This window comes from Pinus tabuliformis, chromosome 9 (genome assembly GCF_031772625.1).
Source record: "Pinus tabuliformis cultivar Carrire ecotype Pingquan chromosome 9, CPIR1, whole genome shotgun sequence".
Lineage (NCBI taxonomy): Eukaryota > Viridiplantae > Streptophyta > Pinopsida > Pinales > Pinaceae > Pinus > Pinus tabuliformis.
The window spans coordinates 1030991258-1031003706 of NC_142307.1; the positions used below are offsets into that span (position 1 = coordinate 1030991258).

Here is a 12449-nt window from a genome sequence, read left to right on the forward strand (position 1 = left end):
CAGTGCGACCGGTATCGGTACCATTTCCTTTGAGAGGGAGTCTGGTAAACCCTTTGTATTGAAGGAAGTGATGCATGTTCCAGGATTGAAGAAGAATCTTATCTCTGTGGCGATGTTAGAAGACAAGGGATATGATGTTGTTTTCAGCGAGGGAAAGGCTTTCATGTGCAATAAGACAACTGGAGAAACCCGGAAGATAGGGGTTCGAGTGAGGAACCTTTATGAGTTGCATGTAGATGGCTGCACAGCAATGGCATGCAAGGCAGAAGGATTGGTGAGCCGGGATGATGGTGAGATGTGGCACAGGAGATTGGGTCACCTTCACCATGGAGCCTTGAAGATACTGCAACAGATTACTACAGGGCTTCCTAAAGGCACTCTTGCGCAGTCAGATCAGTGCAAGGGGTGTACTTTGGGAAAGTTTGTGAAATCCACCTTTCACGAGAAGGATATTCATGCCACAACGATCCTTGAGAGAATTCACACAGACTTGTGTGGACCTTTCTCAGTAGCTTCGACAGCAAAACACATATATTATGTGATTTTTGTTGATGATTTCTCTCAAAAGTGCTGGATATTCTTCATGCAGAAGAAGAGCGAGACATACTCAAAGTTCTGTGAGTTCAAAACACTGGTCGAGAAGGAGTCGGGGAAGAAGGTGAAGGCTCTTAGGAGCGATAATGGTGGTGAATACATCTCTGGCGAGTTCAAGGACTTTTGCAGTGCAGAAGGGATTTGAAGAGAGCTCATAGCTCCCCATAACCCACAGCAGAACGAGGTTGCTGAGCAGAAGAATAGAATGATCGTGTGTGCTGCACGAGCGATGTTGCATGATCAACACCTACCCCTTCACTTGTGGGCGGAAGCATGCAATACTGCAGTATATGTTTAGAACCGTTGTCCTCACAGGATACTTGGCATGAGTACACCCGAGGAGGCTTATTTTAGTAAGAAGCCTGATATTTCTCATCTGAGGATTTTTGGTGCTAACGTTTACATGCATGTGATGAAGGATGCCAGGAAGAAGTTGGAGCCGACCGCAGAGGTTGGGATATTTTTGGGGTACACTGATACGCCCCACAACTATCGTGTGTATTTTCCAGACAGTGGCAAGACTGTTGTGCGACGGGATATAAAATTTCAAGAGGAGAAAGCCATGAAGTGTTCGCTTGAGAGGGAGCTACACTTGCATGCAGATGAGGAGTTATTAGTTCCTAAAGATGAGCTTCAGGACATGGATCATCCATAGGACAAAGTTCATGGAGTGGAAGAGACGACTCATGCAGCACCAACCATCAGAGGGCGAAAGCACTTGAAAGAAGCTGAGCGACTGACTCAAGATGTAGAGAAGGTTGTAGGACCACCTACAGCTCAACATAGATAGAGACAGTCACCTGATCGGTACATTGGATACATGGCTCTTGTGAGAAAATGTGTTGTGACTGAGCCATCCTCTTTCGAGGAAGCTGTGGAGGATCCCGCATGGGTAGATGCCATGATGGAAGAGTATGATTCGATTGTCAGAAACAGTGCATGGGAGATTGTCCCAAGACTGAAAGGGAAATCAGTGGTGGGTTCGAGATGGATCTACAAAGTTAAGCAGGCATCTGACGGGAGTGTGGAGAAGTACAAGGCAATATTTGTTGCCCGAGGCTTTTCACAGATAGAGGGGATCAATTATGAGGAGACCTTTGCACCTGTCGCAAGGTATTCTTCCACACGGACGATTCTTTCTCTCTCAATGCAGATGGGATGGCACATTCATCAGATGGATGTGAAGACTACATTCCTTAATGGAGTCATTGAGGATGAGGTGTACATTGAGCAGCCTGAAGGTTTCGAGATCTTCAGCGGCGAGTCGCATGTGTGCAGGCTTAAAAGAGCATTGTATGGGTTGAAACAAGCACCACGTGCTTGGTACACATGGATAGACAGTGATTTCACCGGACTTGGATTCTCCAAGAGTGAGGCAGATCCTAACCTGTACCAGATTGTGGTGGAGGGTAAGTTGCTTATAATTGTACTTTATGTAGATGATTTGATTCTAACAGGTGATGAGCTGTTGATACTTTCATGCCAGGATGATCTTGCTAAGGAGTTTGAGATGAAGGACTTGGGCCTCCTTCATTATTTCCTAGGATTGGAAATTTGGTAGCACAGTGATGGACTATTTGTTTCTCAGGGTAAGTATGCTCGAGAGATACTGGAGAAGTTCAACATGCATGGCTGCAAGCCTGTTGATACTCCTCTTCCTAGAGGTTGGAGCAAGGAGGATGCTACTTTAGCAGAAGAAGTGGATGCCACTATTTATCGACAGTTGGTGGGGTCGCTTATGTATCTGGTCAATACACGACCCGATATATGCTATGCTGTTAACCAGCTTTCACAAGCTATGGTTAAGCCAACCAAGCTCTTCTGGAAGGCAGGCAAGCATGTATTGTGTTATTTGAGAGGCACATCTAGATATGGTTTGTGGTATAGACAGGAGGATGAGGTGAATCTATGTGGCTTCATGGATGTAGATTAGGCAGGGAGCCCAACGGACAGAAAGAGCACATCAGGAGGGGTCTTCAGTATCGGGTTGACAGCAGTTTCTTGGTACAGCAGGAAGCAGAGATCCATGGCACTCAGTTCAGCAGAGGCCGAGTATATGGCAGCAAGTTTGGCTGCATGCGAGGCTATATGGATGAGGAAGATCCTTGTCGGGTTGTTCGGTTCTCACTTGGAGCCTACAGTGATTTATTGTGATAACCAGAGTTGCATTAAGCTCTCGGCTAATCCAGCATTTCATGATAGATCCAAGCACATTGACATCAGGTACCATCATATCAGAGATTGTGTGCAGCGGAGAGTCATGTTACTTTCATACATTCCAACGAAGGATCGAGATGCTGATATCTTGACGAAGGCACTCACCAAGAGCAAGTTCGAAAACCACCGATGCAGGATAGGGGTTGTTGATAATCCATTTCTTGTTGAGAGGGAGTGTTGAGAATGCAACAAGATGATGGAGCTTAGTGGAAAGAAGTCGCCTTCACTAAGTGGGCCTGCAGGCTATTTTTGGCGCAAAGTCTATTTTTAGACTATGTCTATTTTTAGACATATGGATCATGGTCTATGAGTTGCAGGATGCTATTTGTGGATGATTGGTCATGTTGGTATAAATAGATGGACTTCTATTTTTAGACATCTGGGCGGTTTCTATTTTTAGACTACCAAGCTAAAAATAGAACAGTCAAATATTACTGTCTCATAATAATATTTCGCCTATAAACATTACCTTATCCTCTTGGAGCACTTCAGTTTGAGCTACAGATGTGGCACATGCAGCTGTCAGAAGGAAATACGCTTTCTTTGTGGGTCAGTTGAGCTATTGCATGCAAGACTTTAGTTAGAACTCATGTGGTTGAGTTTGGTGGAGTTGATTGTGGAGTTGATGGAGTTGTGTTTAGTTTGACTTGGTTGAACTAGTTGTATTTTAGACTAACTAAAGAATACTCTAGTGATGAGTTGTGTGAATTAATTATTAATTAAATTCACTAATTATTAACTCATAAAGCAACTGAAGAATACATCAGTTAACTCAGTACATGTACAGTTCAGTGGAGACAGGTGTTAGAGGTTGAGATTGCTATCAGTTGTGACTATAGCTGTGAATATAGATGTGCATGAGATTTGCACATGCATGAATGGAGATTTCCCATGAGGCTTGCATAGTATAACCAAAGGAATTCGATTTCACAGAGTGATTGATTCCCTTGCAGGATTGCGCAGTGGAGGCAAGCAAAGCATTAGAGGAGATTTGAGCTATGATTGATCAAATCTGAGCTAGTTTTGTGTGTAACGGGTGGAGATAGTACTGAGTACTTGTGAGGAGTATTGTACTATGTATTGTTACATGTTCTCTATCATTATAATATATAGATAGTGTGGGGTTTTCAGCTGTATGCTTTCCCTGGGTTACATATTGTGTTAATGTGTGCATGCGATTGATTTTCATTGTTTTTAATGCTGCTAAATTGATGATCAACGTAGAGGAGGTTATGTATTGTGCATGTATTCCGTAATAGTGCATAATCAAGATAATCTCTGTGAATAAGTGATTACTTATTCAAAATTTCTACACTTGTTCTTTCATTGAGTCTTATATTTTTCTTCAAATCTTGTGTTTTCTTACTTTCTTTTCTATCTAACCACAATCTAACCCCTGTAATTGGTTGCAATCCGATTATAGCGCCGCCTTCGTGATCTGTGCAATCCTAAAGGGAAACCAGCCTTTACTCCTGGGAATTGCACAGTCCAAGTCAATAAGTGAGCCTTTAGCTCCAAAATCACATAGAGCTAGCTGATAGTTTGTGTTGGACACCTAATCCTAAATGGGTTAGTGTGGAAGTCGAATGGACAAAAGGAGTCCAAGAGACCTTGGGGATCTGAAACCCAAGAGTCACATATTTGTACTATAAATGTATATCTATTGTTAATAAAAAAATGAACTCACTGATTTATCTTTCATATCTGTCTTGCTGTCCATGTGAATTTAACATGGTATCAGAGCCACTTGTTTTTCTGTGGCCTGTTATGTGCATGTCAGTCCTGGCCCTCTGCCATATTCTTTTCCGGCGCTCCTGACATGCTGCCTCTGCCATATAACGCATCTGTCCAAGCTGTTCTGAGATGTCTGTCTTCCATATTCTATTTATGAGACCTGCGTTCTCTGTCCATTGCTCCTGTGCTGCGCACCTCTGCCATATGACTGTGTTTAATACGTTTTTCTAAATTCCTCACAGGCCAGAGGAACAGTGTAATCAAGTTGGTTGCATGCAGCCGATTGTAACGCATGCCATTTTCCGAATCTGGTGGTATGAATCCCCTTCGCTACGCCTCCACCCAACGGCTCCGTTTTGATCTTGTCTACAGGCATGTTACGCAAATGCTCCAGAGATAACTTTCCCCGCTCTTTCAACAGGGTGTCTAAAATATTCCGGATTCTGTAAGCTTTTGTTTCGGCTAAGCCACCACACCTAATGGCGTCCTCTACAGCCTTTGAATCTGCCTTGAGGACTTCCTCCCAGCTTTGGAATCTGGCCTTAAGTGAAACGAAAGCTCGTCTCGAATTTGCCTCAGTGGTATTCTGTGACAACAAGGTGCTTATCAAAGAATCCAACATTGTTTCTTGCGCTTCAGAAGGGGCAACCGAATGAATAGTTCCAGTTTGTCGATTAATTTTTCGATTGTGAAATTCGGGCACAGAACTCTGTTCTGTCTCTACCATTTCTTAGCATTCGCTTCATTCACTCAAGCTGTTAAAACAAAGTCGAAACCCTATTTTCCAACTTTCTTAAAGTTTACCTCTGTATTTCGTGCTCTTATTTTGCTTGCAGATCTCTCTCCACTGTAACTTCTTGCATTAAGTCCGCAGCCTCGGCAATAAGACCCTGCTCCTCCTTGATTTTTGCAAGCTTCCTAACCAACCGGGCCCTTTCTATTTCGACATAAATCTTCCCAGCTGAGACATTATTCAGTGTTTTGATCAGTTCAACACGTGTATCGAGGTCAGGTGTCTCATCAATATATTGCATGGCTTGCTGAACCATCGCAGTGACTGCCTGCTTCAGCTGTGCTCTTTTCTTGGAAAGAACGCTAATTTGCTCACTTAGTGTCTTCCATGCACGCGCTTCATAACAAATCTGCACTATCGCCACTACCACCTTTCGAGTTCCAGAAACATCAGCAGCAAGCCTCATCTGCTTCTCTATATTTGAAAGAGCATCTATTGCAGCATCCAATTTGCCTTCCTGGAGGGCTACTTTCCTCTGCGCAGCAATTTCACGGTCAATAGAGTCCAGATCGGCTCCGGCAGGCCTCGCGGAGGGACGACCAGCGTCCAGAGGTCCCGTGGAAGCTTCTTCCTCCATAGCGCTCATGGTTGTTCCATCTTCCAGTTAAAATCGGTTCCAGTTAAAATCGGTGGAGCTGTTTATGCGCGTTCACACCGTGCAAGTCTCAGATATATTGTAGGTGCAGTGCTCAAAGGAATTTGTCACCAGGGATGGAGAGAGTCTTTTCTAATCTAGTTCTCACAGGTATTCACCAGTAAGATGGAATAGACAAATTGTTTGTTAAATACCGCTAAATGTTCTTAGAGCCCGTGAAGTTTCTTCTTTAAAAATATTGGGACAAATATTGTTGAGACATATATTGAGCCCGAAACCATCAACTGACTCGTTTTTGGGTTTTGAAATTCATACACTGTTCACCGCACCACATTTTTTGGCAAGATATATATTTCCTCCATTAGAAAGGCCGAGTGCATACTTTGGTGGTTGATAAATCACTGTTGGAAAGTCGAATGCTTTGTATTTTGCACAAGTCCATATTATCTTTGTTGTAGCAGACTCTTTTAGAGATGCCAAGTTGAATTGGTTAAATGATTTTGGTGATTGAAGTCGAGGAGTTCTTGCCTGTTCATTTTCAGAAACTTTGTTTCAGTCCTGTGGCTTTAATTTGAGAAGATAGTTGGTCCAGGCCTGAAGCAATCTTTCTAAAGTTGGTTCGTGACCTTCATAGGCCAACTTTGTATTTTCTACAGCGACTTCCATAAAGAATGATCTAGCCCCAAGGCTACAAACTTGTATTTTCTATGGTTGTTTCAGATCTCTGTTATTATTAGAGTTGATATATCAGAAGTATATGTAATCCATTCCTGTAGTTGAAGTTCGAATTTTAAAGAAGGAAGAAGTCATTTAGTTGTGCATCCATACAAAGCGTATCTTGGTATACCTGAGCATTTTAAGGGTGAAACATATCTATTGTATCTGTGTTGGAAGGACTTTGAGCCTCTCATTCTTGCTGTGAAATTTCTACAGAATTTAAAGAACAGAATCTCTGAAAGTCTAGTGATATTTGTATAATTTTGACAGTTTCAAGATATCTCTGGTTGATTTTTCCCTTTAAGCTATAGGGCTCTCTTGTGCAACTTGAAGATATTTAGAAGCTTACATTTTTCTGTGGGATTTGGAGGATTTTTAAGGTGTAGAAAAATGGCTAAGCTTGAAAGAATATTAGAGTTATTGAGAACTCTAATCATGTCCACTGCTAACAGCACAATCAAAATTAACAAAGCCTCTCTTTCAGACATTCAAACATGTCTGCAATATGCACAAGAAAAGATAGAGTTTTTGCAGCTTGAATCACAACTACAGTAGGAAGAATTACAGCAGTGGAGTCATCATTCTGAACCTGTTTCTGTTCAGAACAATGAAACAGACTCCCATAAACAGCAAGTCAATAATGTTACAGTTCATTCAGATAAAACAGCAAGGTTACATGCAGAGGCAGAAGTTCAGTCTGCACTTCCCAAGCCCATCATCAGACCTTGGGAACAGCTTGTCCACAACAAGCACAAAACTGGTCTTGGATATGACAAGGACTTGTCCTTTCATATTTCAGACTACACCAAGCCCATTCAGTTTCAGAGTGCTGGATTCATTTATGACAGTTCACCTGCTCCTCATGACAATTCAGCTTCAGCTGTTTCAGACTCTGCCCCTCTTCCACAACAGCAGCAGCATCAACAACAACAACAACAACAACAGATCATAAAATGCCAACATTGTGACCGAGTTGGCCATTTGAAAGATCACTGTTTTGATCTTCATCCATGTAAGCATTGTCATAAAACCAGTCATTGTTCACACAGATGCTTCAAAAACAAACATCCTGCAAGAACAAAGATTCATCTTGGATGGATCGCTTCTTGGCAATGGGCATCAACAGCCAAGAAGATATTCCAAACACATGTCAGAACTTGTTCCAGAATATTGAACAGTCTTGCAGTTGAGTTTTCTCCATCTTCTCACCTTATATCTGACATGAGGGGAAATGATGGTCATCTACAAGCTTCAAAGTCACATCAAGCGAGCCTGAGCCACAACCTGCCACACCAGTTTCAGAGTTGTAGCCAGAGACAAAGATGCCCCTGAACATGCCTTCAGTTTGCAATCTGGGACACTTCCTCTAGCAGAAGACTCCAGATTCTTGCCAGTTTTGGAAGAGTTCCAGGAATCGCAGAGTTGTTGGTCATCCTTAAACCATCACAGATTAATAACACTTCCTCTAGCAGAAGACACCAGCTTCTTTCCAGTTTTGGAAGAGTTCCAGGAATTGCATTAAGCATTCCAGAGTTGTTGGTTATTCTTAAACCATCACAGGTTGAGACTTCCCTTTTCAGGTTGAAGTTTTACCTTTTATGCGAGGTGAGACCTCCCTTTTATGGTTGAAGGTTTCCCTCTTTAAAACAATAGGATCACTTCCTCTAGCAGAAAACTTCAGTTTCTTTCCAGTTTTGGAAGAGTTTCAGGAACTGCACTAAGCGTTCCAGTGTTGGTGATCATCCTTAAACCACCGCCCTTTTTACCAACATTTCATAGAGCACATTCAGCCTAGTGCTGCCATGCATTTTTTACACATTTTATATTACATCTCTCTTCTTGGACTCATACATAACCCTTCGGATTAAGGGGGGAATGTTGGACACCTAATCCTAAATGGGTTAGTGTGGAAGTCGAATGGACAAAAGGAGTCCAAGAGACCTTGGGGATCTGAAACCCAAGAGTCACATATTTGTAATATAAATGTATATCTATTGTTAATAAAAAAATGAACTCACTGATTTATCTTTCATATCTGTCTTGCTGTCCATGTGAATTTAACAGTTTGCCTTCAGCTGGGAAGTTGCACAGAGCCTGAGATGCAGCCCAAAGTCACTCAACCCAAAAATTGCGCAGAACCTATTGTGCTCAGAAGATTTCTCAGTGCATGAACCAGAGAGTTGCCTGGTCCTTCCCAGAACTGCGCAATACTTCCAGGCAATGCATGGTAGTTTTCCTGAAAAGAAAGAAGCTAAAGGGAAAATGGAATCCCTGGGAAGTAGGGATCCATTATCAATTTCCTGAAGGTGACACATTATAGTCTTTAGAATTTTCTTCTAAGTGTCATTGTTGTCCTTGATCTCAAGCATACATGTCATGCATTCCATGTTTACATAACCAAGAATCATCAAGTGGAGGTTGTCGAGTTGTTCTTGCCTCAAACTTCAGAGTCATAGTGTTATGTCTTGTTAGGTTGTGTCTAGCCTATTTTGTCTCACATGGTTACATGTGGAAAATGTATATTATTTGTAAATATGTTGTAAGTGAAATTCCAAGTGTCATTAGTGGAATGTGAATAGTCACTGTGTAATGTAAACAGTTATTTGTAAAGAAGTTGAAGAGTCATGAGGGTAGTCGAAGAGTCACAAAAGGGGAATGTTAAGGGTCAACCCACACTTTGTTATAAATAGAACCCCATAACTCATAGAAAGGGTGGTGTTGATTGTAATGTTCCACTATTGGGGCTAATAGTTGTCAATGGTGTATGTATGGATGGAACCTTCACTTAATAATATAACTGAGCCAACACATTTTCATGCATATGTTGTTATTGTAGTTGGACTATTCTGGTTGCTTTAGCAATGTATGTTATTTAACTTACGCATTTGTGTATGAAATATTTTGTATGCAATTGTATGAATCTTGTTGAAGGCGTGTTGTTGTATTAACCCATCACTTTGGTTTGTAGACTATTCTGCTTCCATCTTGTGATCTCATTCCACTCGTGTGTTCCTTTCAGGTTGTGTACTATTACAGGCTTCTAAGGGGCACACTTAATTTTCCCCTTTTAGTTTTAGAACCCTCATGCATCTCACTTGACTTGCTGCAAGGTCACACACTTTCATGTGACCAAAGCTATCATACTTACCGCTACATGTTACTGCAATCAATGCCATACATTACCAACGACTTCTAGGACTTCTACTCCAAACGATCTGAGGTTGAGTTGGGACTTCTTACCGGGGAGATCCCCTTGACATGTTGGCGAGTCTAGCAACGTCAACAAGTGGACATCTACTAACACATAAAGTATATACTCGACAAAGTATTATTGGATAGGCATAAAATTCGGGAGGATCTCCTCCTCTCGATGGAACACTTGTAATGTCATATATCTTTTTTGGATCATCAGCTAGAGTCCTTTGAAAATCACATGGGAATTCATCCATATTCTAATTGCTCTTTAGGAAGCAACAAGGAGGCTATTCCGGTAGAGACAATATATTTAGACCCCTCTTCCTAGTTAATATCTTCATGCTATGGCTTTAGTTTATTAGTTTATGTTTTTCCTTCTCTTTCCTCAAGGTCTTGAAGGCTCGATATACTACATATGTATTTTGAATTTTGACTCTTTAGGAAATATTTTGTCATGTTCCTCTTTGGAAAGGCTACATTTCTATATATGGTCAAGCTTTCCTAGTGACTAACCTATCCAAAATGTTTATGAATATAATATCTTGTTATGAAGGAAACAAAAACATTTACTTCACTCAAAAAAAAAATCCCAATGGTTTTAGTGGTTACCCTTATAAAAATGATGGTACAAAATAACTTATCATGGTCCCACTCAAATGACTCCCTTTGAGGTCGTATATGACCAAAATCCACTGTCATTACTATTCTACTTACCTAAGGTCTCTAGGGTATAGGAGGTCAAAAAATACCCTTATAGCTCTCCAACATTCTTTGCACTCGTAAGGATAATCTGGTAATGACTCAAAATTGAATAACAAAACATGATTATTAGTATTATTTCAAACAACAATTTAAGGAAGGGAATTAGGTATTCATTCATCTATGGCCTTATAAGAACATCTTTGTCAAAGAAAAAGTTATACCAAAATTTTGTGCACCTTTTGTATAGACGATATTAGGAGATTAACATGTCAAAAGAAAGTTTAAATGTCAGTAAAAGCATTCCTTGGTGAAAGAAATTCTTGAGATATGAATATTGACAGGGATAAATTGAATTTTCATCAACTATGTAGTTTTTTTACTTCTCGAGTGACACTATGTGTATTTTCTTCAATAAACTCACACGACTGAGAAAATTTTGGTGAAATAGTTGCGTGGTGGAAACTTCTACTTTTTAGGCTACCGAGTTGACATATTTGACAACATCCGGTCTCACATGCTAAGATTATCGCATTGTGGTTGAGGAAACATCGACTCTAGCACAACTTTTCCCACTACAAGGACCTGTTAATGGTTATGGAATATTTTCCAAAAAACTTATCTACTTAGGCCTATAAAAAGAGGAGCTGGGATAAGGAAAAGAAGGAGACATTTAGAGGAAAATTATGTTGGAACATTCATGCATAAGGAAGGAGGAGGGAGAGAGGGCTCATCCTTTGGGAGATATTGAGTTTCTCCCCTAGCATCCTTTCATACAACAAGGTGAAGTTACAGTAGATTCTACGAGCATTGTACTTATTTCTTGTCTTTTCATTGGGTTGCATTTGTAAGATGATATCTTTGTATATTTACTTCAAATAAGTAATTGTTCCTTTTTATTATCTTATAAATCATGGATCGAACTTGGATTTTATGCTAACAAACAACTTATTAAGTTTTACCCTCTAATAAAGGGTTATTTCAACTTTTGTGTACATGCATGAGGGAAATAATCACCAACATAAAAATACTATCAAAATCTTTCTCCAAAACTTTATGGCCCTTATATGGTCCTCAAACTTATTGGTCGTGTGGCCTACAAGTTGGAACCTCCAAGCCACTCTAAAATTCATCCAATATTTCATGTATCTTGTTTAAAGAAAACAGTTGGATCTAATTGTTTTATTCAAGCTAACCTTCCCAAACTAGATGAAGAAGGTTCTATTTGGTTACATCCCATTGTCATCCTAAAAAAAAGGAGGAAGTCATATTTGCTACTGTATTATCCAAGAGGACCTCATACAATGGAAGGACACATCATCCAAGGATGCCACATGGAAATTGACAATGATCCTTTGACAATTCCCTTGTCTCCAACATTAAGGATTTCTTTTTTTTTAAGTGGAAGGGCAGGTTAGGGTCTTAACCTACCACCCTAAACAATGGTTATGTAGTGTTGTGAAAATAATATTTGTAAGAAGACTTACTAGAAAGCTCCTCTAAAATGCATTAGGAGGTATATAGAACTATATAAAAAAATAGAAGTAATGTAAGGAGATGTGTCATAAAATTTATCATAAAACTTTGTTTAATTGGAGGTTTCCCCCTCAAGGAAGAACTTTCTCTTAGAATGTCCAATATAGGCTTACATTAAATCACAATTTCAAAATACTTTCTACAATACTCACCTTCTTAACCTTTTCACTCATCAAACTTACATTGTTTTAAAAACACTTCTCTTAAAGTTTTTCAACTCCCATAATAAAATTCTCTAGAAATCTAAATAATTTTCCCATCTTTTTTTACATTTGATAAACTAAATTAAGTTTATTAAATATCAACCACCATCATCATCAATATAGTTTTTTGCTAATTTAATAACAAATGTAGTAAATCATTTATCCA

The 12449-nt window shown here is 40.1% G+C and overlaps 1 pseudogene; it reads right to left on the reverse strand.

Moving 5' to 3' along the window:
• Positions 1-5366: 5366 nt before the first annotated feature.
• Positions 5367-5915, reverse strand: LOC149152210 (26S proteasome non-ATPase regulatory subunit 12 homolog A pseudogene; annotated as a pseudogene).
• Between the last annotated feature and the right edge of the window lie 6534 nt (positions 5916-12449).